This window comes from Oncorhynchus kisutch, unplaced genomic scaffold (genome assembly GCF_002021735.2).
Source record: "Oncorhynchus kisutch isolate 150728-3 unplaced genomic scaffold, Okis_V2 scaffold1376, whole genome shotgun sequence".
NCBI lineage: Eukaryota > Metazoa > Chordata > Actinopteri > Salmoniformes > Salmonidae > Oncorhynchus > Oncorhynchus kisutch.
Genome location: NW_022263321.1, coordinates 1 through 25,138, shown reverse-complemented (window position 1 = coordinate 25,138; position 25,138 = coordinate 1). Strand labels below are relative to the sequence as shown.

General features: G+C 47.1%; 1 pseudogene; it reads right to left on the bottom strand.

Moving 5' to 3' along the window:
- Positions 1 to 1,065: 1,065 nt before the first annotated feature.
- LOC116366168 (histone H3-like centromeric protein CSE4) lies at positions 1,066 to 24,439 on the bottom strand (annotated as a pseudogene).
- Between the last annotated feature and the right edge of the window lie 699 nt (positions 24,440 to 25,138).

Sequence of the window (25,138 nt, the reverse complement as noted above, 5' to 3'; positions counted from 1 at the left end):
ATTGATTCCTGCCGTCCTGATACCTTTTCTCTTCATTCTCTTAAGGGATCTCGGATCTAGTCTAAAGGACTAACAATGGGTATGGCATTGGAATATTCAATCGCACACTGAATTCATCCCACTAAATACATTCCTTTCATTTCTCCATTTATTCCACCATATCGAAACAACTTACCTATGCACTCACACAAACAAGCACAAAAGGGCGACTTAATAATATCACGTCTAATTGGGTGGCCTACAACATTTCCTGTACCTTCAACCAAAACGTTGGTACCACTTTTTTTCGACCACCTTTCACTTGCGCTGGACAGAGATATATCATTTGACTTTCAATAGCTTAGTCAGTCGCATGAATTATGGGGTGCACACAGCTAACGTTGTAATGATCGGATCAAAACATGGATTTTTTGGGCCATCGAGGAATGTCACATGGCCCAGAAATGATTGAATGGCCATTTTCACAAAGGAAAAGACATACTCTAGCATGTTACATTCCAAGAGCAATTGGATTCGAAAAAACACAACGTACCCCACTTGGGGACCCGAGGACCGAGTTTGGGAAACACTGGCCTGAAGATCAAATACCAATAGGGAGCAACTATGACGTGCTCACACGCTGACAGTACCCGCGTTTAACCACTAGATGGCCTCCGTGCTCCACGGTAAAACTTTTCCCCTCTCATCAGCGCCTCTCAACATGGGACTTTCAAAGTCAGTTGTTCTTAGCTACATAGTGACCATTTTCGCCACTTTTTGCCCTATATCATTACTATCACTCATTACTGCTACTGTATTTTTCCCCTCTTCTACTCTAGGCATACATCTAATCACATATAGAGAGCGTTATTGAAACGACTCAAGTCAGTTAAGAACAAACTCTTATTTACAATCACGGCCGGTGGTGATACAGCCTGGAATCGAACCACGGTCTGTAGGGACTCGAGAGCAGGGAACACTGTGGGAAAGGGGCGTGTACAAATGGAACAATTGTGCCTTTTTGACTGAAATATGGAGGTGGCTCTTAAAAGAGCCTTTGGGGGATTTTGGAGATCAGGTCATCGTTTATGCGCGCTCTCCGCGAATACGACGGGCCAGCTGGATGTCCTTGGGCATGATGGTCACCCTCTTGGCGTGGATGGCGCACAGGTTGGTGTCCTCGAACAGGCCGACCAGGTAAGCCTCGCTTGCTTCCTGCAGGGCCATCACTGCGGAACTCTGGAAGCGCAGGTCGGTCTTAAAGTCCTGGGCAATTTCTCGCACCAGGCGCTGGAAAGGCAGTTTGCGGATCAGCAGCTCAGTGGACTTCTGGTAACGACGGATCTCTCTAAGAGCCACGGTGCCGGGCCTGTAACGGTGAGGCTTCTTCACGCCGCCGGTGGCCGGGGCGCTCTTGCGCGCAGCCTTGGTGGCGAGCTGCTTCCTGGGTGCTTTGCCACCGGTGGATTTGCGAGCGGTTTGCTTGGTTCTGGCCATGGCGCTAGCTAGCTTCCTTCTTTCACAGTCGGAGTATAGCCTCCAAATGCCTATGTGAAGTTTATAAAGCCGGCAGCGGCGTCTGCTGATTGGTCACCATCTCCGCACCGCCCTGATTGGCCCGTTGCGGAGGCCTCCTCCGCCGCCCATTGGACGGGAGGCTCGGCCTCTCCGTGCCGCCCCAAAATGCAACCCCCTCCCTCGCCGAGGCCCGCTTGGGTCTTTTGTTAGGGCCGCGAGCAACGTTACTCTTTACGCGCAATAATGCTCTCTCATTCTAGCCTAGTACTTGTTATTCTTCATTTTAGGCCTCATGTGGGCACTTGATACTGTGCCGTGTTTATGTGTGTATCTAACAAACGCGCCAAATAGTTGGCCAGGCATACAAAGGACACTTTGCGCTTTTGCTGAGCTAGGTGGTTGGCTCTTAAAAGAGCCTTTGGGGGTTGAGTAGTCAAGTTGCAGCCGCACCAGCGATTTTACTTGGCTTTGACGGCCTTCTCAGTCTTCTTGGGGAGCAGCACTGCCTGGATGTTGGGCAGAACACCACCCTGAGCGATGGTCACGCCGCCAAGCAGTTTGTTCAGCTCCTCGTCGTTACGGACTGCCAGCTGCAGGTGACGGGGGATGATACGAGTCTTCTTGTTGTCACGGGCAGCGTTTCCGGCCAACTCCAGGATCTCAGCAGTCAGGTACTCGAGCACTGCGGCCAGGTAGACTGGTGCGCCAGCGCCCACACGCTCGGCGTAGTTGCCTTTGCGCAGCAGCCTGTGCACACGGCCCACGGGGAACTGGAGCCCGGCACGGGATGAACGTGTCTTTGCCTTCGCCCTGGCCTTGCCTCCGGTTTTGCCTCTTCCGCTCATATTGGTAGCTTCAGTATGTCACAGAAAGTCTCAATGAGGCGCTGGCCACCTCGAGAGCCTTACTTATACCTCGCCACAAGAGGCATCGATTGGCCACTGGACCGGTGTGCCCTTATCCAATTGGAGTGAGGGAGAGACAGACAGTCAGCCCTAAGCCCGCCCGCCCGCCCGCAGGCAGCAGAGTGACAAGGGCTAGGCTACTCTGTTTCCCTCCGACTTTTGTTACTTTTTCTCATTGGCGGGAGCGCCAAAGTGACAACTCAAATCACTGAAACATGTATCAATCAATTCGAGAGTGGCTCATAATACAAATGGCTGCTGTCCAACACACTATAGTATGTATTCCTCTTATTATCAGGATCAATGTGACATGCGAATTCTAACACATATCACACCAATGTTGACTGGTGAGGGTGCTGCACTCTTGAGTGACAAATGTAAAGCCATTTAGCCACTCGAACATGTGGTGCGTAAGTCATTCATTTCATATCTTTTGCACCACAGGTAGGTAGGTAGGTAGGACGTACATGGAATGACATGCGCTTTTATGGAAAGAGGTGGGTGGCTCTTAAAAGAGCCTTTTGTGGTAACAACATGTGTCGAGTAGAAAGAACACTGTTTGGAATAGGTTTACTTCTTCTTGGGGGCTGCCTTCTTGGCCTTGGCTGCCTTGGGCTTGGCGGCTTTGGGCTTCACTGCCTTGGTAGCCTTCTTGGGGCTCTTGGCCGCTTTCTTGGCCGCTGCGGCGGGCTTCTTCACCTTCTTTGGGCTCTTGGCGGCCTTTTTGGGTGTAGCGGGCTTCTTGGCCTTCTTGGGGGACTTCTTTGCGGCCACGGCCTTCTTGGCTGCTACCTTCTTGGGCTTCTTGGCGGCGGCGGGCTTCTTGGCGGCCACCTTCTTAGCTTTGGGGGCTGCGGCTTTCTTGGCGGGCTTCTTTGCCTCGACGGCCTTCTTGTTGAGCTTGAAGGAGCCGGAGGCACCGGTGCCCTTGGTCTGGACCAGGGTGCCCTTGGTGACGAGGCTCTTGACGGCGATCTTGACACGGGAGTTGTTCTTCTCCACGTCGTAGCCGCCTGCCGCCAGAGACTTCTTGAGCGCGGCCAGGGACACGCCGCTCCTCTCCTTGGAGGCGGACACCGCCTTGACGATGAGCTCGCCTACGCTGGGTCCCGCTTTCTTGGGCTTGGCTGCTGCCTTCTTCTTGGGTGCCTTGGCCGGCGCGGCGGCGGCGGGTGCTGGTGCGACTTCTGCCATGTCTGTCGTTCGGTCCGGTAAACACACACACTTACAACACTACGGTAGTCTGTGAGGAGGAGTACTTTGCTGTAGACGCTGCTCTGCGCTATTGAAGCTCTACACCGTGCAGGGGGCTGGCCTTAAACGCGACATGAGAACCATGTAGACTCAAGCCACCCAGCTCGGCTTCTCCGGGCTGGCCAAATGCTCTTTCACTTGTGTTTTCTGGTCGCCAATATCGGGCCAAAAGTCACCGACGGAGCCGTGTTTTTGGCCCAAAAGCGAACGGCCCAGCGAGCAGACTTGTGTCCGTTCAGAATAAAGTCATGTGGGCTGCAGAAGCCCCGTGCATTTTGCTGCGACTCGCTCAAAACCTCACCGTTCGACTGTCGGGTGGAGCGGTGCGCACTGCTTTTCCTGTGCTATTTGTCTCCTAAATGGCCTAAAAGTGCATCCGATTGCGAGCACCATTGATTGTGGAGTGAGCCGAGATGTCTGGCAAGGGAATCAAATGGTTTGGCGTCCCCTGATGTGCTCCTTGGTGTTTTAAAGGAGAGCTCTTTTGGGGACCTTAAAACACATGCACTTGTGAGGCCTGGCTGAGACTAGTTTCACCTTGTATTCGTCATGTGTCCAGGAGGCACAGGAAATAATACACTGTGTGTGATGTTTTATTAGTCCTTTAGTTGGATTTGGAGCCTGCTCTTTGTGCACAGTGTGTGTTTTTTTCTTCTGCTAGGTGGTCTCTCTCTCTGTGTGTCTCTTTCAAAAGCAGATGAGGTGAGGGCCAAAGTAGTTGAGCTCACTCAGCTCGTCTGTCTGTGAACAGGCCGAGATAGGCTTTTGTGCCCTTCTCTCTCGCAGTCCTTCCTCGCTTGACTCCGCAGCGTGACTCGTGCCGGTCTTTGTGTCTGTGGGTCTTGGTGTCTGGCTGTGCGGCCGGCGCTATGGAGGCTGGCCCCCATGTGCTTGTTCGCCCTGATATAGGCCGAGAGAGAGAGAGAGAGAGATTTGGAGGCTCTTCTTCTCCTCCTCCTCCCCCCCCTCTTGTACAGGTGGAACGGCTAGTTTCAATCGGTGACGTCACTTGCTCGGAGACTGTTCTTCATGTGTGCAGAGGGTCCCTGCTACGGCCTAAAGTGATACAGGCTCCAGTCATTGGACTCCCCCTCACTGTGTTCTACTGGCATGCACACATTCCTACCCTGTTCATGTCAGCATCCTTTATCCCCCCCCCCTCCCCACAATTGGACACATGTCCTCCACACACACACACACACACACATGGATTTGCTTTTTTCACTGACAGGGTGGGTGGCTCTTAAAAGAGCCTTTGGGTTACTACAGCACTCCAAATGCGCTGTTTATTTGGAGCTGGTGTACTTGGTCACGGCCTTGGTGCCCTCGGACACTGCGTGCTTGGCCAGCTCTCCGGGGAGCAGCAGGCGCACTGCGGTCTGGATCTCCCTGGAGGTGATGGTGGAACGCTTGTTGTAGTGGGCCAGGCGAGACGACTCTCCGGCGATACGCTCGAAGATGTCGTTCACGAACGAGTTCATGATTCCCATGGCCTTGGAGGAGATGCCGGTATCGGGGTGGACCTGCTTCAGGACTTTGTACACGTAAATGGCGTAGCTCTCCTTCCTCGACTTTCGGCGTTTCTTGCCGCCTTTCCCTGCGGTCTTGGTGACGGCTTTCTTGGAGCCCTTCTTGGGCGCGGACTTTGCTGGCTCGGGCATGATGCTGATGTCTCGTTGCTTCTCACAAACGAATGAGGGGGTGGAGAGCCCTTTCCGTCTTATGAAGACGAAGCTAAGCTAATTCGCCGGCCGTGGACACACCCCTGCTTTCTCATAGGCGCCCCTGCCATTTGCCCAGTGGAGCTGAGCGCGCATAAGAGCCTTCCACTCAGAGGCTTGCTTCCCTAACAAAGACCTGTCCCCCCCCCCCCTTATTCCATAGCCTATGCTCTGTCACTGGTGGGGAATGGTGTGTTTCAAAAAAAGATCCATGCAATGGCCAGACATAAGGCACCCCTTTTTGGACTTGGTGGGGATTTCCCAGGCGTGGTGCCTTTATTTCAGGTGTCTCGTAATACGACTGTACGCAAAGCCTGCACTGAACATAGCCTCCTGTCATGAACACTCCCTCCCCGTCCACTCAGAGTGGCTCGTGGTTTAATACGACTGTACTGAACATAGCCTCCTGTCATTTAACACTCCCTCCCTGTCCACTCAAGAGTGGCTCATGGTTTCCTACAATGGATTTGGCCCTTTTGAAGCGGATGTGGGTGGCTCTTAAAAGAGCCTTTGGGTTCAAGTCGGGATGTTGACGTTCCGAAAAGAGTGCGTTTAACCGCCGAAACCGTACAGGGTGCGTCCCTGGCGTTTCAGAGCGTAGACCACGTCCATGGCCGTAACGGTCTTCCTCTTGGCGTGCTCGGTGTAGGTGACGGAGTCACGGATCACGTTCTCAAGGAACACCTTCAGGACACCGCGGGTCTCCTCGTAGATCAGGCCGGAGATACGCTTCACGCCGCCACGGCGAGCCAGACGGCGAATGGCGGGCTTGGTGATTCCCTGGATGTTATCGCGGAGAACCTTACGGTGACGCTTGGCGCCTCCTTTTCCGAGTCCCTTGCCGCCTTTACCTCTTCCAGACATCGTGTGTTCGCTAGTCTATGATATCCAAGATGGCGTAGCAGTAAGTCGTCCTGTCGTGTCGTGTCCCTGTATATTTTGTTTATATTTTGTTTATTTTTCGTTTTTTACATATTTTTCGTTTTTTTTACATATTTTTCGTTTTTTACATAGCTATCCCTTTAAAAACATTTTGCTAAACCTAAGCTTCCAAATACGCTGGATCTTCACAACTAGCTATCTAGCTAAACCGCAACCCCGGATGATTACCCCTGGCTAGCGTTTCCACCCACTTAGCTTGAAGCTAGCCCGGCCTGCGCTACCACCGTAGCATACTCCTGAGCTACAATACCCGGGCCCACGACCGGTCTATCGATGTCACCGCATGAAGAGGAATAAACAGACTCACCCCATCGCGACGTCCCCCAAAGGCTAACTCTCTAGCCCTCGCTATCTCCCTGCTTGCTAATTCGGCCTGCTAACTGCTAGCTTGTCCAGCTCCGGTCCGCTAACTGCTACCTTGTCTAGCCCGGGCCTACAAACTGTTAGCTTGTTAGCACAGGCCTGCTAACCGCCTGAATCGCCGCGTCCCAAACGCCCACCGGACCCATATTTACTTTCTATCTCTTTTGACTTTTAATTTGTTTATACCTTCCGGAAACCTGCCTCACCCAATGTGATACGGAATCGCTATTATTTTTTATTTATTTTTAGAACACACTCAAGAACCTCCAGAAGCTAACCAGCTAACTAGCTACAAGCTATTTAGTCATTGTTCGTTTTTTTTAACCTGGATAACACTCGCCAGTCCAGCTTCCCTTCCCCATCCACCGCTGCCCCCTGGACACTGATCTCTTGGCTACATAGCTGATGCACGCTGGACTGTCCATAAATCACGGTACTCCATTCTGCTTGTTTGTTTTATCTGTTGGCCCCGTTGCCTAGTCTACGCCATTTTACCTGCTGTTGTTGTGCTAGCTGATTAGCTGTTGTCTCACCTACTGTTTTAGCTAGCTTTCCCAATTCAACACCTGTGATTACTGTATGCCTCGCTGTATGTCTCTCTCAAATGTCAATATGCCTTGTATACTGTTGTTCAGGTTAGTTATCATTGTTTTAGTTCACAATGGAGCCCCTAGTTCCACTCTTCATACCCCTGATAACTCCTTTGTCCCACCTCCCACACATGCGGTGACCTCACCCATTACTACCAGCATGTCCAGAGATACAACCTCTCTCATCATCACCCAGTGCCTGGGCTTACCTCCGCTGTACCCGCACCCCACCATACCCCTGTCTGCGCATTATGCCCTGAATATATTCTACCATGCCCAGAAACCTGCTCCTCTTATTCTCTGTCCCCAACGCTCTAGGCGACCAGTTTTGATAGCCTTTAGCCGCACCCTCATACTACTCCTTCTCTGTTCCGCGGGTGATGTGGAGGTAAACCCAGGCCCTGCATGTCCCCAGGCACCCTCATTTGTTGACTTCTGTGTTCGAAAAAGCCTTGGTTTCATGCATGTCAACATCAGAAGCCTCCTCCCTAAGTTTGTCTTACTCACTGCTTTAGCACACTCTGCTAACCCTGATGTCCTTGCTGTGTCTGAATCCTGGCTCAGGAAGGCCACCAAAAATTCAGAGATTTCCATACTCAACTATAACATCTTCCGTCAAGATAGAACTGCCAAAGGGGGAGGAGTTGCAGTTTACTGCAGAGATGGCCTGCAAAGTAATGTCATACTTTCCAGGTCCATACCCAAACAGTTCGAACTACTAATTTTGAAAATTACTCTCTCCAGAAATAAGTCTCTCACGGTTGCCGCCTGCTACCGACCCCCCTCAGCTCCCAGCTGTGCCCTGGACACCATTTGTGAATTGATCGCCCCCCATCTAGCTTCAGAGTTTGTTCTGTTAGGTGACCTAAACTGGGATATGCTTAACACCCCGCCAGTCCTACAATCTAAGCTAGATGCCCTCAATCTCACACAAATCATCAAGGAACCCACCAGGTACAACCCTAACTCGGTAAACAAGGGCACCCTCATAGACGTCATCCTGACCAACTGGCCCTCCAAATACACCTCCGCTGTCTTCAACCAGGATCTCAGCGATCACTGCCTCATTGCCTGTATCCGCTACGGAGCCGCAGTCAAACGACCACCCCTCATCACTGTCAAACGCTCCCTAAAACACTTCTGTGAGCAGGCCTTTCTAATCGACCTGGCCCGGGTATCCTGGAAGGACATTGACCTCATCCCGTCAGTTGAGGATGCCTGGTCATTCTTTAAAAGTAACTTCCTCACCATTTTAGATAAGCATGCTCCGTTCAAAAAATGCAGAACTAAGAACAGATACAGCCCTTGGTTCACCCCAGACCTGACTGCCCTCGACCAGCACAAAAACATCCTGTGGCGGACTGCAATAGCATCGAATAGTCCCCGTGATATGCAACTGTTCAGGGAAGTCCGGAACCAATACACGCAGTCAGTCAGGAAAGCTAAGGCCAGCTTCTTCAGGCAGAAGTTTGCATCCTGTAGCTCCAACTCCAAAAAGTTCTGGGACACTGTGAAGTCCATGGAGAACAAGAGCACCTCCTCCCAGCTGCCCACTGCACTGAGGCTAGGTAACACGGTCACCACTGATAAATCCATGATTATCGAAAACTTCAATAAGCATTTCTCAACGGCTGGCCATGCCTTCCGCCTGGCTACTTCAACCTCGGCCAACAGCTCCGCCCCCCCCGCAGCTCCTCGCCCAAGCCTCTCCAGGTTCTCCTTTACCCAAATCCAGATAGCAGATGTTCTGAAAGAGCTGCAAAACCTGGACCCGTACAAATCAGCTGGGCTTGACAATCTGGACCCTCTATTTCTGAAACTATCTGCCACCATTGTCGCAACCCCTATTACCAGCCTGTTCAACCTCTCTTTCATCTCGTCTGAGATCCCCAAGGATTGGAAAGCTGCCGCAGTCATCCCCCTCTTCAAAGGGGGAGACACCCTGGACCCAAACTGTTACAGACCTATATCCATCCTGCCCTGCCTATCTAAGGTCTTCGAAAGCCAAGTCAACAAACAGGTCACTGACCATCTCGAATCCCACCGTACCTTCTCCGCTGTGCAATCTGGTTTCCGAGCCGGTCATGGGTGCACCTCAGCCACACTCAAGGTACTAAACGACATCATAACCGCCATCGATAAAAGACAGTACTGTGCAGCCGTCTTCATCGACCTTGCCAAGGCTTTCGACTCTGTCAATCACCATATTCTTATCGGCAGACTCAGTAGCCTCGGTTTTTCGGATGACTGCCTTGCCTGGTTCACCAATTACTTTGCAGACAGAGTTCAGTGTGTCAAATCGGAGGGCATGCTGTCCGGTCCTCTGGCAGTCTCTATGGGGGTGCCACAGGGTTCAATTCTCGGGCCGACTCTTTTCTCTGTGTATATCAATGATGTTGCTCTTGCTGCGGGCGATTCCCTGATCCACCTCTACGCAGACGACACCATTCTATATACTTTCGGCCCGTCTTTGGACACTGTGCTATCTAACCTCCAAACAAGCTTCAATGCCATACAACACTCCTTCCGTGGCCTCCAACTGCTCTTAAACGCTAGTAAAACCAAATGCATGCTTTTCAACCGGTCGCTGCCTGCACCTGCATGCCCGACTAGCATCACCACCCTGGATGGTTCCGACCTAGAATATGTGGACGTCTATAAGTACCTAGGTGTCTGGCTAGACTGCAAACTCTCCTTCCAGACTCATATCAAACATCTCCAATCGAAAATCAAATCAAGAGTCGGCTTTCTATTCCGCAACAAAGCCTCCTTCACTCAAGCCGCCAAGCTTACCCTAGTAAAACTGACTATCCTACCGATCCTCGACTTCGGCGATGTCATCTACAAAATGGCTTCCAACACTCTACTCAGCAAACTGGATGCAGTCTATCACAGTGCCATCCGTTTTGTCACTAAAGCACCTTATACTACCCACCACTGCGACTTGTATGCTCTAGTCGGCTGGCCCTCGCTACATATTCGTCGCCAGACCCACTGGCTCCAGGTCATCTACAAGTCTATGCTAGGTAAAGCTCCGCCTTATCTCAGCTCACTGGTCACGATGGCAACACCCATCCGTAGCACGCGCTCCAGCAGGTGTATCTCACTGATCATCCCTAAAGCCAACACCTCATTTGGCCGCCTTTCGTTCCAGTACTCTGCTGCCTGTGACTGGAACGAATTGCAAAAATCGCTGAAGTTGGAGACTTTTATCTCCCTCACCAACTTCAAACATCAGCTATCTGAGCAGCTAACCGATCGCTGCAGCTGTACATAGTCTATTGGTAAATAGCCCACCCTTTTCACCTACCTCATCCCCGTACTGTTTTTATTTATTTACTTTTCTGCTCTTCTGCACACCAATATCTCTACCTGTACATGACCATCTGATCTTTTATCACTCCAGTGTTAATCTGCAAAATTGTAATTATTTGCCTACCTCCTCATGCCTTTTGCACACATTGTATATAGACCCCCCCTTCGTTTTCTACTGTGTTATTGACTTGTTAATTGTTTACTCCATGTGTAACTCTTTGTTGTATGCTCACACTGCTATGCTTTATCTTGGCCAGGTCGCAGTTGCAAATGAGAACTTGTTCTCAACTAGCCTACCTGGTTAAATAAAGGTGAAATAAAAATAAAAATAAAAATAAAAAAAGTGAATGAATGACGCAATTTTTGGGGCTTGGTGCTCTTATTATCTGCGTTTGGTGGACCTGATTGAAGCCAGTGGCACAGAAAGCGCGCGCTTTTGCCTGGCCTCTGCTGCAAAGGGGAGGGCGTTCGTTCTAGGGAACTATGGAGGAAGAAGAAATGAAAGCTACTTACATGCGCGGGAAACACACTCAAATACTGAGCTATGTTGAACACAAGGCCCAACTGTGACAACTGGGGGATCCACTACTAATCTGTGTCCCACTCTTCACATTGATTGGTGTTGTTCTTCTTGTTGTTGTTGTTGTTGTTGTTGTTGCACCTGATTCAACTCTTTCAATCAGCTGTGCCTCTCCAGCGCTACAACAAAAATGGCTACTCTACCCCTGCCTGGAGTTGGGAAACACTGAACTAGTAGGATTCAACCCACTGCAGTTGCCAGTCACACCTAATAGAGATAGGCGTTAAAACCTCAAATAGTGTCACAAGTACAAAGGAGAAACGAAGTGGAACATATACGGGAAACAAATACACAAGGAACGCCACAAATCCTAAGGGGTCCGTAATGTCACCTCAGCAGTCATGTAGCTCTTTAAGGCCATGTAATAACATCATTCTTCTTTTTCTTCCCAAGACAGGATCCAGGTGGCCATGGGAAGGGTGGTGACACCTCTGCAAGCTGAAACGCTGTAAAACATTCCTCAGACACCCACCCAACACACACACACAATAAAGGGATCGTTTTCCTATGCGTACAGAGGTGATAGGGATGTGCAAATATTGTATGGTACTTTTTTCAAAAACCAATAACATAGCCTTATATTATGGAAATAGTGGTATGAGGTGGATCCTTTATAGGCCAGATAGCCTCAGATGTTGCATCGAATGATCTCAACAGGTCATTTCAAAGGGGACAAATGAGGCCCAAGGACACATACTGGCGATTTATCAATCGGTGCAGTTGATTCACATCTCAGATGTGACTAGGTTTCATCTTACAACTTATTGTTGCCATAATTGTCTCTTACCTGTACTTAGTGGCTGCCGAGAACGACTGACAAGCGTTCAACTAGCTGGGATGCAGCTAGTGTCATCAAAGCACAAAGCATAGCAAGTTAGAAGAAATAGGTTAAGGTTACGAAAAGGCTTAGGCTTACCCCAAATGTCACCTCCGTTCGTAGCTGTACTCCGTCCGTGTAGGCGCACAACAAGTCATCACACAGAGAGCACACTTGAAGCACAACTGCGCTGCCTGGAAGGCCGCAACGGACTGAATTGGAATCCCTCAAACAGCACACTAACTACATTCCGCTTTATGATGTCACAGTCAGCCCCTCGGAACACTGGTCCTCAACAATCTCAAACACCTTGGATACCAAAGCCAAACATTCTCGAATCACTCACATTCACAAATCAACCAGGGAGAAGAAGGCTGCCATGAATTGAATGCTGAAAAGCTAACCTCCTTCACAGAGCAACATCATAGGACTGGGAGTTTGTGTTCAACAGCAGGTTAGACTCTGCCACTTGTTCCCTTCAACTGCTTGCGTTCCCCTATTATCAAGGGCTTAGTTCCTCTATAGGCTACAGTGCAGATACTTCACATGCAGAGTACAACAACAAATAACAGAGGGCCTGTTACCACACCCTATAGGCTAGGAGTTGAACTTGGACCACAATGACATTGGTAGTAATTAGCCTGCAGCATAAATGACAGTGGAAATGGAAGTGCGACACATAGAGGAAAAGTCCTAATCCTAATCAAATAGACACATTTTTTATTTATTTTTTTATTTCACCTTTATTTAACCAGGTAGGCAAGTTGAGAACAACTTCTCATTTACAATTGCGACCTAGCCAAGATAAAGCAAAGCAGTTTGACACATACAACGACACAGACTTACACATGGAGTAAAACAAACATACAGTCAATAATACAGTATAAACAAGTCTATATACCATGTGAGCAAATGAGGTGAGATAAGGGAGGTAAAGGTCAAAAAAAGGCCATGGTGGCAAAGTAAATACAATATAGCAAGTCAAACACTGGAATGGTAGATTTGCAAATGGAAGAAATGTCCAAAGTAGCAATAAAAATAATGGGGTGCAAAGGAGCTAAATTAATTAATTCATTAAATACAGTAGGGAAAGAGGTAGTTGTTTGGCCTAAATTATAGGTGGGCTATGTACAGGTGCAGTAATCTGTGAGCTGCTCTGACAGTTGGTGCTTAAAGCTAGTGAGGGAGATAAGTGTTTCCAGTTTCACAGATTTTTCTACTTCCTTCCAGTCATTGGCAGCAGAGAACTGGAAGGAAGGAGAGGCGGCCAAAGAAAGATTTGGTTTTGGGGGTGACTAGAGAGATATACATACACCTGTTTAGCAGAAATGCTTGTGTTACTAGCTCCAACAGCACAGTCAAGTCTAACAAGTAAGATCGAACCATGTTCCAACATTCCACACAATACACCCAAATGGAATTGGAATACATCAATATATGGACGAGCCATGTCAGACAGTCCGTAGACTAACATACCTTACAATACAATACTTTATATATCCACATGACATGAGCTATGCAAACGACCTCCACGTTAGGAATGTGCCCAGTGATATCTAACAAAAACACACATGGCAAGACAGGAAGGAAGACATGCAGAAGTGCTCATGAAGAGGACACGAAGAAGACCGGAATCATCTCCAAGTGAACAATGTCAAAGGAATAGGTCAAGTCATATAGATAGGGAGGCATTTCACCGCCACCCACTGGACCACAAGTCATTTAGCCAACACTGGCTCATCATTCAAGCCACATAGGGAGGGATCTTAACACCACCTGCTGGATCAGAAGTGCCACTCACAATGGCCACACAGAGCATTTCTCCCTCAACCTGATGCAATTGTCACAACAAGTACGTGGTCAAAATCAAACATTAACTACCAACAGATCATCAAATAGGCAAACACATGCTCATGTAGAGTACCTCAAATTATACAGTTACTTTGTCACCAAACCTAATCTGTCATTCATCTACAAATACATGCTCTTCTAAAGCCACAATGCAATGTTCACATGGTAGATTTCAGTTCTTACAATCTATGTCACTATTACTTCATTTGACTGCTCTTAAATCATATTCACTTAACCCTTTTGTTCACCTGCTGATTTTCTGCTGGTTTGTCTCTTGCAGATTTGGACATCATGTGAATGTATGTTTCTCAAGTATCAAAAGAGGGTAAGTTACATTGACCTACTTTATGAAAAACGGAATGCTACTTTTCTCTCTAGCCTAGTGCACTCTTTATCTGTAAGCTCTCCTACTGGTGTAGGTAGCTCCAAAAAAAAAGCTCCAGATGCCATTACCCCATGTAGCCTATAGAACTTTATCTCGACGACCACATTTTACACCAATGCACCCCGAGAATCGGTTGGTGGTCGGGAATCAAGTGGATGATTCTGGGACCAATTACAGGAGGGGGTCTGTCTGTTGGATGAGGGGTGTACTGAACTGTGCCTATAGCATGTCAAGAATCCCTCCAACGGGAAATAGGCTTTGGCAAATGGCCAGGGGCGCTGTCCTTTTCAGCACCACGGAGCTCCGCTATTACCTGTCTCATGAGTGAAGATGCAACAGCAGACAATTCCTGCTCTTTGGTCCGGCAATTACACACTTTAGCCGTGTCATTGCTGCATTTAACTGGCAGCCTGTATTTAGGGCCTTTACTTTGTCTTATCATTTCGATTCCTCAGCAAATCTTCTTTTAAAAATGAACTAAATCCCACATCAGAAGTCGACTTCAAATCACGTCAAGGACACACGACTCGACTCAACGGAAGTCAGTAGTATCAAATATTCTCCACTGTGAAGGTGTCATGTGCTGAGCCATTTAGTTCCTTATGAAGCCTATTTACGAAGCCAATACAGCAATCAACACGTACCTGCCCGCATTGCTGATTGCTATTTTGTAATTGGTCAACTACTAATAGGGCAATCATCCCGGCTGCTTGTGTCCTGTTTCGTAACAGCTCTTTTGCAAGCCCTTGATGATTACATCTATTGATTCCTGCCGTCCTGATACCTTTTCTCTTCATTCTCTTAAGGGATCTCGGATCTAGTCTAAAGGACTAACAATGGGTATGGCATTGGAATATTCAATCGCACACTGAATTCATCCCACTAAATACATTCCTTTCATTTCTCCATTTATTCCACCATATCGAAACAACTTACCTATGCACTCACACAAACAAGCACAAAAGGGCGACTTAATAATATCACGTCTAATTGGGTGGCCTACAACATTTCCTGTACCTTCAACCAAAACGTTGGTACCACTTTTTTTCGACCACCTTTCACTTGCGCTGGACAGAGATATATCATTTGACTTTCAATAGCTTAGTCAGTCGCATGAATTATGGGGTGCACACAGCTAACGTTGTAATGATCGGATCAAAACATGGATTTTTTGGGCCATCGAGGAATGTCACATGGCCCAGAAATGATTGAATGGCCATTTTCACAAAGGAAAAGACATACTCTAGCATGTTACATTCCAAGAGCAATTGGATTCGAAAAAACACAACGTGCCCCACTTGGGGACCCGAGGACCGAGTTTGGGAAACACTGGCCTGAAGATCAAATACCAATAGGGAGCAACTATGACGTGCTCACACGCTGACAGTACCCGCGTTTAACCACTAGATGGCCTCCGTGCTCCACGGTAAAACTTTTCCCCTCTCAACCCCTCTCAACCTTTCAAAGTCAGTTGTTCTTAGCTACATAGTGACCATTTTCGCCACTTTTTGCCCTATATCATTACTATCACTCATTACTGCTACTGTATTTTTCCCCTCTTCTACTCTAGGCATACATCTAATCACATATAGAGAGCGTTATTGAAACGACTCAAGTCAGTTAAGAACAAACTCTTATTTACAATCACGGCCGGTGGTGATACAGCCTGGAATCGAACCACGGTCTGTAGGGACTCGAGAGCAGGGAACACTGTGGGAAAGGGGCGTGTACAAATGGAACAATTGTGCCTTTTTGACTGAAATATGGAGGTGGCTCTGAACAAGCGTTCAACTAGCTGGGATGCAGCTAGTGTCATCAAAGCACAAAGCATAGCAAGTTAGAAGAAATAGGTTAAGGTTACGAAAAGGCTTAGGCTTACCCCAAATGTCACCTCCGTTCGTAGCTGTACTCCGTCCGTGTAGGCGCACAACAAGTCATCACACAGAGAGCACACTTGAAGCACAACTGCGCTGCCTGGAAGGCCGCAACGGACTGAATTGGAATCCCTCAAACAGCACACTAACTACATTCCGCTTTATGATGTCACAGTCAGCCCCTCGGAACACTGGTCCTCAACAATCTCAAACACCTTGGATACCAAAGCCAAACATTCTCGAATCACTCACATTCACAAATCAACCAGGGAGAAGAAGGCTGCCATGAATTGAATGCTGAAAAGCTAACCTCCTTCACAGAGCAACATCATAGGACTGGGAGTTTGTGTTCAACAGCAGGTTAGACTCTGCCACTTGTTCCCTTCAACTGCTTGCGTTCCCCTATTATCAAGGGCTTAGTTCCTCTATAGGCTACAGTGCAGATACTTCACATGCAGAGTACAACAACAAATAACAGAGGGCCTGTTACCACACCCTATAGGCTAGGAGTTGAACTTGGACCACAATGACATTGGTAGTAATTAGCCTGCAGCATAAATGACAGTGGAAATGGAAGTGCGACACATAGAGGAAAAGTCCTAATCCTAATCAAATAGACACATTTTTTATTTATTTTTTTATTTCACCTTTATTTAACCAGGTAGGCAAGTTGAGAACAACTTCTCATTTACAATTGCGACCTAGCCAAGATAAAGCAAAGCAGTTTGACACATACAACGACACAGACTTACACATGGAGTAAAACAAACATACAGTCAATAATACAGTATAAACAAGTCTATATACCATGTGAGCAAATGAGGTGAGATAAGGGAGGTAAAGGTCAAAAAAAGGCCATGGTGGCAAAGTAAATACAATATAGCAAGTCAAACACTGGAATGGTAGATTTGCAAATGGAAGAAATGTCCAAAGTAGCAATAAAAATAATGGGGTGCAAAGGAGCTAAATTAATTCATTCATTAAATACAGTAGGGAAAGAGGTAGTTGTTTGGCCTAAATTATAGGTGGGCTATGTACAGGTGCAGTAATCTGTGAGCTGCTCTGACAGTTGGTGCTTAAAGCTAGTGAGGGAGATAAGTGTTTCCAGTTTCACAGATTTTTCTACTTCCTTCCAGTCATTGGCAGCAGAGAACTGGAAGGAAGGAGAGGCGGCCAAAGAAAGATTTGGTTTTGGGGGTGACTAGAGAGATATACATACACCTGTTTAGCAGAAATGCTTGTGTTACTAGCTCCAACAGCACAGTCAAGTCTAACAAGTAAGATCGAACCATGTTCCAACATTCCACACAATACACCCAAATGGAATTGGAATACATCAATATATGGACGAGCCATGTCAGACAGTCCGTAGACTAACATACCTTACAATACAATACTTTATATATCCACATGACATGAGCTATGCAAACGACCTCCACGTTAGGAATGTGCCCAGTGATATCTAACAAAAACACACATGGCAAGACAGGAAGGAAGACATGCAGAAGTGCTCATGAAGAGGACACGAAGAAGACCGGAATCATCTCCAAGTGAACAATGTCAAAGGAATAGGTCAAGTCATATAGATAGGGAGGCATTTCACCGCCACCCACTGGACCACAAGTCATTTAGCCAACACTGGCTCATCATTCAAGCCACATAGGGAGGGATCTTAACACCACCTGCTGGATCAGAAGTGCCACTCACAATGGCCACACAGAGCATTTCTCCCTCAACCTGATGCAATTGTCACAACAAGTACGTGGTCAAAATCAAACATTAACTACCAACAGATCATCAAATAGGCAAACACATGCTCATGTAGAGTACCTCAAATTATACAGTTACTTTGTCACCAAACCTAATCTGTCATTCATCTACAAATACATGCTCTTCTAAAGCCACAATGCAATGTTCACATGGTAGATTTCAGTTCTTACAATCTATGTCACTATTACTTCATTTGACTGCTCTTAAATCATATTCACTTAACCCTTTTGTTCACCTGCTGATTTTCTGCTGGTTTGTCTCTTGCAGATTTGGACATCATGTGAATGTATGTTTCTCAAGTATCAAAAGAGGGTAAGTTACATTGACCTACTTTATGAAAAACGGAATGCTACTTTTCTCTCTAGCCTAGTGCACTCTTTATCTGTAAGCTCTCCTACTGGTGTAGGTAGCTCCAAAAAAAAAGCTCCAGATGCCATTACCCCATGTAGCCTATAGAACTTTATCTCGACGACCACATTTTACACCAATGCACCCCGAGAATCGGTTGGTGGTCGGGAATCAAGTGGATGATTCTGGGACCAATTACAGGAGGGGGTCTGTCTGTTGGATGAGGGGTGTACTGAACTGTGCCTATAGCATGTCAAGAATCCCTCCAACGGGAAATAGGCTTTGGCAAATGGCCAGGGGCGCTGTCCTTTTCAGCACCACGGAGCTCCGCTATTACCTGTCTCATGAGTGAAGATGCAACAGCAGACAATTCCTGCTCTTTGGTCCGGCAATTACACACTTTAGCCGTGTCATTGCTGCATTTAACTGGCAGCCTGTATTTAGGGCCTTTACTTTGTCTTATCATTTCGATTCCTCAGCAAATCTTCTTTTAAAAATGAACTAAATCCCACATCAGAAGTCGACTTCAAATCACGTCAAGGACACACGACTCGACTCAACGGAAGTCAGTAGTATCAAATATTCTCCACTGTGAAGGTGTCATGTGCTGAGCCATTTAGTTCCTTATGAAGCCTATTTACGAAGCCAATACAGCAATCAACACGTACCTGCCCGCATTGCTGATTGCTATTTTGTAATTGGTCAACTACTAATAGGGCAATCATCCCGGCTGCTTGTGTCCTGTTTCGTAACAGCTCTTTTGCAAGCCCTTGATGATTACATCTATTGATTCCTGCCGTCCTGATACCTTTTCTCTTCATTCTCTTAAGGGATCTCGGATCTAGTCTAAAGGACTAACAATGGGTATGGCATTGGAATATTCAATCGCACACTGAATTCATCCCACTAAATACATTCCTTTCATTTCTCCATTTATTCCACCATATCGAAACAACTTACCTATGCACTCACACAAACAAGCACAAAAGGGCGACTTAATAATATCACGTCTAATTGGGTGGCCTACAACATTTCCTGTACCTTCAACCAAAACGTTGGTACCACTTTTTTTCGACCACCTTTCACTTGCGCTGGACAGAGATATATCATTTGACTTTCAATAGCTTAGTCAGTCGCATGAATTATGGGGTGCACACAGCTAACGTTGTAATGATCGGATCAAAACATGGATTTTTTGGGCCATCGAGGAATGTCACATGGCCCAGAAATGATTGAATGGCCATTTTCACAAAGGAAAAGACATACTCTAGCATGTTACATTCCAAGAGCAATTGGATTCGAAAAAACACAACGTGCCCCACTTGGGGACCCGAGGACCGAGTTTGGGAAACACTGGCCTGAAGATCAAATACCAATAGGGAGCAACTATGACGTGCTCACACGCTGACAGTACCCGCGTTTAACCACTAGATGGCCTCCGTGCTCCACGGTAAAACTTTTCCCCTCTCAACCCCTCTCAACCTTTCAAAGTCAGTTGTTCTTAGCTACATAGTGACCATTTTCGCCACTTTTTGCCCTATATCATTACTATCACTCATTACTGCTACTGTATTTTTCCCCTCTTCTACTCTAGGCATACATCTAATCACATATAGAGAGCGTTATTGAAACGACTCAAGTCAGTTAAGAACAAACTCTTATTTACAATCACGGCCGGTGGTGATACAGCCTGGAATCGAACCACGGTCTGTAGGGACTCGAGAGCAGGGAACACTGTGGGAAAGGGGCGTGTACAAATGGAACAATTGTGCCTTTTTGACTGAAATATGGAGGTGGCTCTGAACAAGCGTTCAACTAGCTGGGATGCAGCTAGTGTCATCAAAGCACAAAGCATAGCAAGTTAGAAGAAATAGGTTAAGGTTACGAAAAGGCTTAGGCTTACCCCAAATGTCACCTCCGTTCGTAGCTGTACTCCGTCCGTGTAGGCGCACAACAAGTCATCACACAGAGAGCACACTTGAAGCACAACTGCGCTGCCTGGAAGGCCGCAACGGACTGAATTGGAATCCCTCAAACAGCACACTAACTACATTCCGCTTTATGATGTCACAGTCAGCCCCTCGGAACACTGGTCCTCAACAATCTCAAACACCTTGGATACCAAAGCCAAACATTCTCGAATCACTCACATTCACAAATCAACCAGGGAGAAGAAGGCTGCCATGAATTGAATGCTGAAAAGCTAACCTCCTTCACAGAGCAACATCATAGGACTGGGAGTTTGTGTTCAACAGCAGGTTAGACTCTGCCACTTGTTCCCTTCAACTGCTTGCGTTCCCCTATTATCAAGGGCTTAGTTCCTCTATAGGCTACAGTGCAGATACTTCACATGCAGAGTACAACAACAAATAACAGAGGGCCTGTTACCACACCCTATAGGCTAGGAGTTGAACTTGGACCACAATGACATTGGTAGTAATTAGCCTGCAGCATAAATGACAGTGGAAATGGAAGTGCGACACATAGAGGAAAAGTCCTAATCCTAATCAAATAGACACATTTTTTATTTATTTTTTTATTTCACCTTTATTTAACCAGGTAGGCAAGTTGAGAACAACTTCTCATTTACAATTGCGACCTAGCCAAGATAAAGCAAAGCAGTTTGACACATACAACGACACAGACTTACACATGGAGTAAAACAAACATACAGTCAATAATACAGTATAAACAAGTCTATATACCATGTGAGCAAATGAGGTGAGATAAGGGAGGTAAAGGTCAAAAAAAGGCCATGGTGGCAAAGTAAATACAATATAGCAAGTCAAACACTGGAATGGTAGATTTGCAAATGGAAGAAATGTCCAAAGTAGCAATAAAAATAATGGGGTGCAAAGGAGCTAAATTAATTCATTCATTAAATACAGTAGGGAAAGAGGTAGTTGTTTGGCCTAAATTATAGGTGGGCTATGTACAGGTGCAGTAATCTGTGAGCTGCTCTGACAGTTGGTGCTTAAAGCTAGTGAGGGAGATAAGTGTTTCCAGTTTCACAGATTTTTCTACTTCCTTCCAGTCATTGGCAGCAGAGAACTGGAAGGAAGGAGAGGCGGCCAAAGAAAGATTTGGTTTTGGGGGTGACTAGAGAGATATACATACACCTGTTTAGCAGAAATGCTTGTGTTACTAGCTCCAACAGCACAGTCAAGTCTAACAAGTAAGATCGAACCATGTTCCAACATTCCACACAATACACCCAAATGGAATTGGAATACATCAATATATGGACGAGCCATGTCAGACAGTCCGTAGACTAACATACCTTACAATACAATACTTTATATATCCACATGACATGAGCTATGCAAACGACCTCCACGTTAGGAATGTGCCCAGTGATATCTAACAAAAACACACATGGCAAGACAGGAAGGAAGACATGCAGAAGTGCTCATGAAGAGGACACGAAGAAGACCGGAATCATCTCCAAGTGAACAATGTCAAAGGAATAGGTCAAGTCATATAGATAGGGAGGCATTTCACCGCCACCCACTGGACCACAAGTCATTTAGCCAACACTGGCTCATCATTCAAGCCACATAGGGAGGGATCTTAACACCACCTGCTGGATCAGAAGTGCCACTCACAATGGCCACACAGAGCATTTCTCCCTCAACCTGATGCAATTGTCACAACAAGTACGTGGTCAAAATCAAACATTAACTACCAACAGATCATCAAATAGGCAAACACATGCTCATGTAGAGTACCTCAAATTATACAGTTACTTTGTCACCAAACCTAATCTGTCATTCATCTACAAATACATGCTCTTCTAAAGCCACAATGCAATGTTCACATGGTAGATTTCAGTTCTTACAATCTATGTCACTATTACTTCATTTGACTGCTCTTAAATCATATTCACTTAACCCTTTTGTTCACCTGCTGATTTTCTGCTGGTTTGTCTCTTGCAGATTTGGACATCATGTGAATGTATGTTTCTCAAGTATCAAAAGAGGGTAAGTTACATTGACCTACTTTATGAAAAACGGAATGCTACTTTTCTCTCTAGCCTAGTGCACTCTTTATCTGTAAGCTCTCCTACTGGTGTAGGTAGCTCCAAAAAAAAAGCTCCAGATGCCATTACCCCATGTAGCCTATAGAACTTTATCTCGACGACCACATTTTACACCAATGCACCCCGAGAATCGGTTGGTGGTCGGGAATCAAGTGGATGATTCTGGGACCAATTACAGGAGGGGGTCTGTCTGTTGGATGAGGGGTGTACTGAACTGTGCCTATAGCATGTCAAGAATCCCTCCAACGGGAAATAGGCTTTGGCAAATGGCCAGGGGCGCTGTCCTTTTCAGCACCACGGAGCTCCGCTATTACCTGTCTCATGAGTGAAGATGCAACAGCAGACAATTCCTGCTCTTTGGTCCGGCAATTACACACTTTAGCCGTGTCATTGCTGCATTTAACTGGCAGCCTGTATTTAGGGCCTTTACTTTGTCTTATCATTTCGATTCCTCAGCAAATCTTCTTTTAAAATGAACTAAATCCCACATCAGAAGTCGACTTCAAATCACGTCAAGGACACACGACTCGACTCAACGGAAGTCAGTAGTATCAAATATTCTCCACTGTGAAGGTGTCATGTGCTGAGCCATTTAGTTCCTTATGAAGCCTATTTACGAAGCCAATACAGCAATCAACACGTACCTGCCCGCATTGCTGATTGCTATTTTGTAATTGGTCAACTACTAATAGGGCAATCATCCCGGCTGCTTGTGTCCTGTTTCGTAACAGCTCTTTTGCAAGCCCTTGATGATTACATCTATTGATTCCTGCCGTCCTGATACCTTTTCTCTTCATTCTCTTAAGGGATCTCGGATCTAGTCTAAAGGACTAACAATGGGTATGGCATTGGAATATTCAATCGCACACTGAATTCATCCCACTAAATACATTCCTTTCATTTCTCCATTTATTCCACCATATCGAAACAACTTACCTATGCACTCACACAAACAAGCACAAAAGGGCGACTTAATAATATCACGTCTAATTGGGTGGCCTACAACATTTCCTGTACCTTCAACCAAAACGTTGGTACCACTTTTTTTCGACCACCTTTCACTTGCGCTGGACAGAGATATATCATTTGACTTTCAATAGCTTAGTCAGTCGCATGAATTATGGGGTGCACACAGCTAACGTTGTAATGATCGGATCAAAACATGGATTTTTTGGGCCATCGAGGAATGTCACATGGCCCAGAAATGATTGAATGGCCATTTTCACAAAGGAAAAGACATACTCTAGCATGTTACATTCCAAGAGCAATTGGATTCGAAAAAACACAACGTACCCCACTTGGGGACCCGAGGACCGAGTTTGGGAAACACTGGCCTGAAGATCAAATACCAATAGGGAGCAACTATGACGTGCTCACACGCTGACAGTACCCGCGTTTAACCACTAGATGGCCTCCGTGCTCCACGGTAAAACTTTTCCCCTCTCATCAGCGGCACTGCAACATGGGACTTTCAAAGTCAGTTGTTCTTAGCTACATAGTGACCATTTTCGCCACTTCTACTCTAGGCATACATCTAATCACATATAGAGAGCGTTATTGAAACGACTCAAGTCAGTTAAGAACAAACTCTTATTTACAATCACGGCCGGTGGTGATACAGCCTGGAATCGAACCACGGTCTGTAGGGACTCGAGAGCAGGGAAAACTGTGGGAAAGGGGCGTGTACAAATGGAACAATTGTGCCTTTTTGACTGAAATATGGAGGTGGCTCTTAAAAGAGCCTTTGGGGGATTTTGGAGATCAGGTCATCGTTTATGGCGCGCTCTCCGCGAATACGACGGGCCAGCTGGATGTCCTTGGGCATGATGGTCACCCTCTGGCGTGGATGGCGCACAGGTTGGTGTCCTCGAACAGGCCGACCAGGTAAGCCTCGCCTTGCTTCCTGCAGGGCCATCAATGCGGAACTCTGAAGCGCAGGTCGGTCTTAAAGTCCTGGGCAATTTCTCGCACCAGGCGCTGGAAAGGCAGTTTGCGGATCAGCAGCTCAGTGGACTTCTGGTAACGACGGATCTCTCTAAGAGCACGGTGCCGGCCTGTAACGGTGAGGCTCTTCACGCCGCCGGTGGCCGGGCGCCTTGCGCGCAGCCTTGGTGCGAGCTGCTTCCTGGGTGCTTTGCCACCGGTGGATTTGCGAGCGGTTTGCCTTGTTCTGGCCATGGCGCTAGCTAGCTTCTTCTTTCACAGTCGGAGTATAGCCTCCAAATGCCTATGTGAAGTTTATAAGCCGGCAGCGGCGTCTGCATTGGTCACCATCTCCGCACCGCCCTGATTGGCCCGTTGCGGAGGCCTCCTCCGCCGCCCATTGACGGAGTCTCGGCTCTCCGTGCCGCCCCAAATGCAACCCCCTCCCTCGCGAGGCCTGCTTGGGTCTTTTGTTAGGAGCCGCGAGCAACGTTACCTCTTTACGCGCAATAATGCTCTCTCATTCTAGCCTAGTACTTGTTATTCTTCATTTTAGGCCTCATGTGGGCACTTGATACTGTTGCCGTGTTTATTGGTGTAGCTAACAAACGCGCCAAATAGTTGGCCAGGCATACAAGGACCTTTGCGCTTTTGCTGAGCTAGGTGGTTGGCTCTTAAAAGAGCCTTTGGGGGTTGAGTAGTCAAGTTGCAGCACCGCACCAGCGATTTACTTGGCTTTGACGGCCTTCTCAGTCTTCTTGGGGGGCAGCACTGCCTGGATGTTTGGGCAGAACACCACCCTGAGCGATGGTCACGCACGCGGAGCACAGACGCAGCCACAGCAGTTTGTTCAGGCTCCTCGTCGTTACGGACTGCCAGCTGCGGTGACGGGATGATACGAGTCTTCTTGTTGTCACGGCAGCGTTTCCGGCCACTCCAGGATCTCAGCAGTCAGGTACTCGAG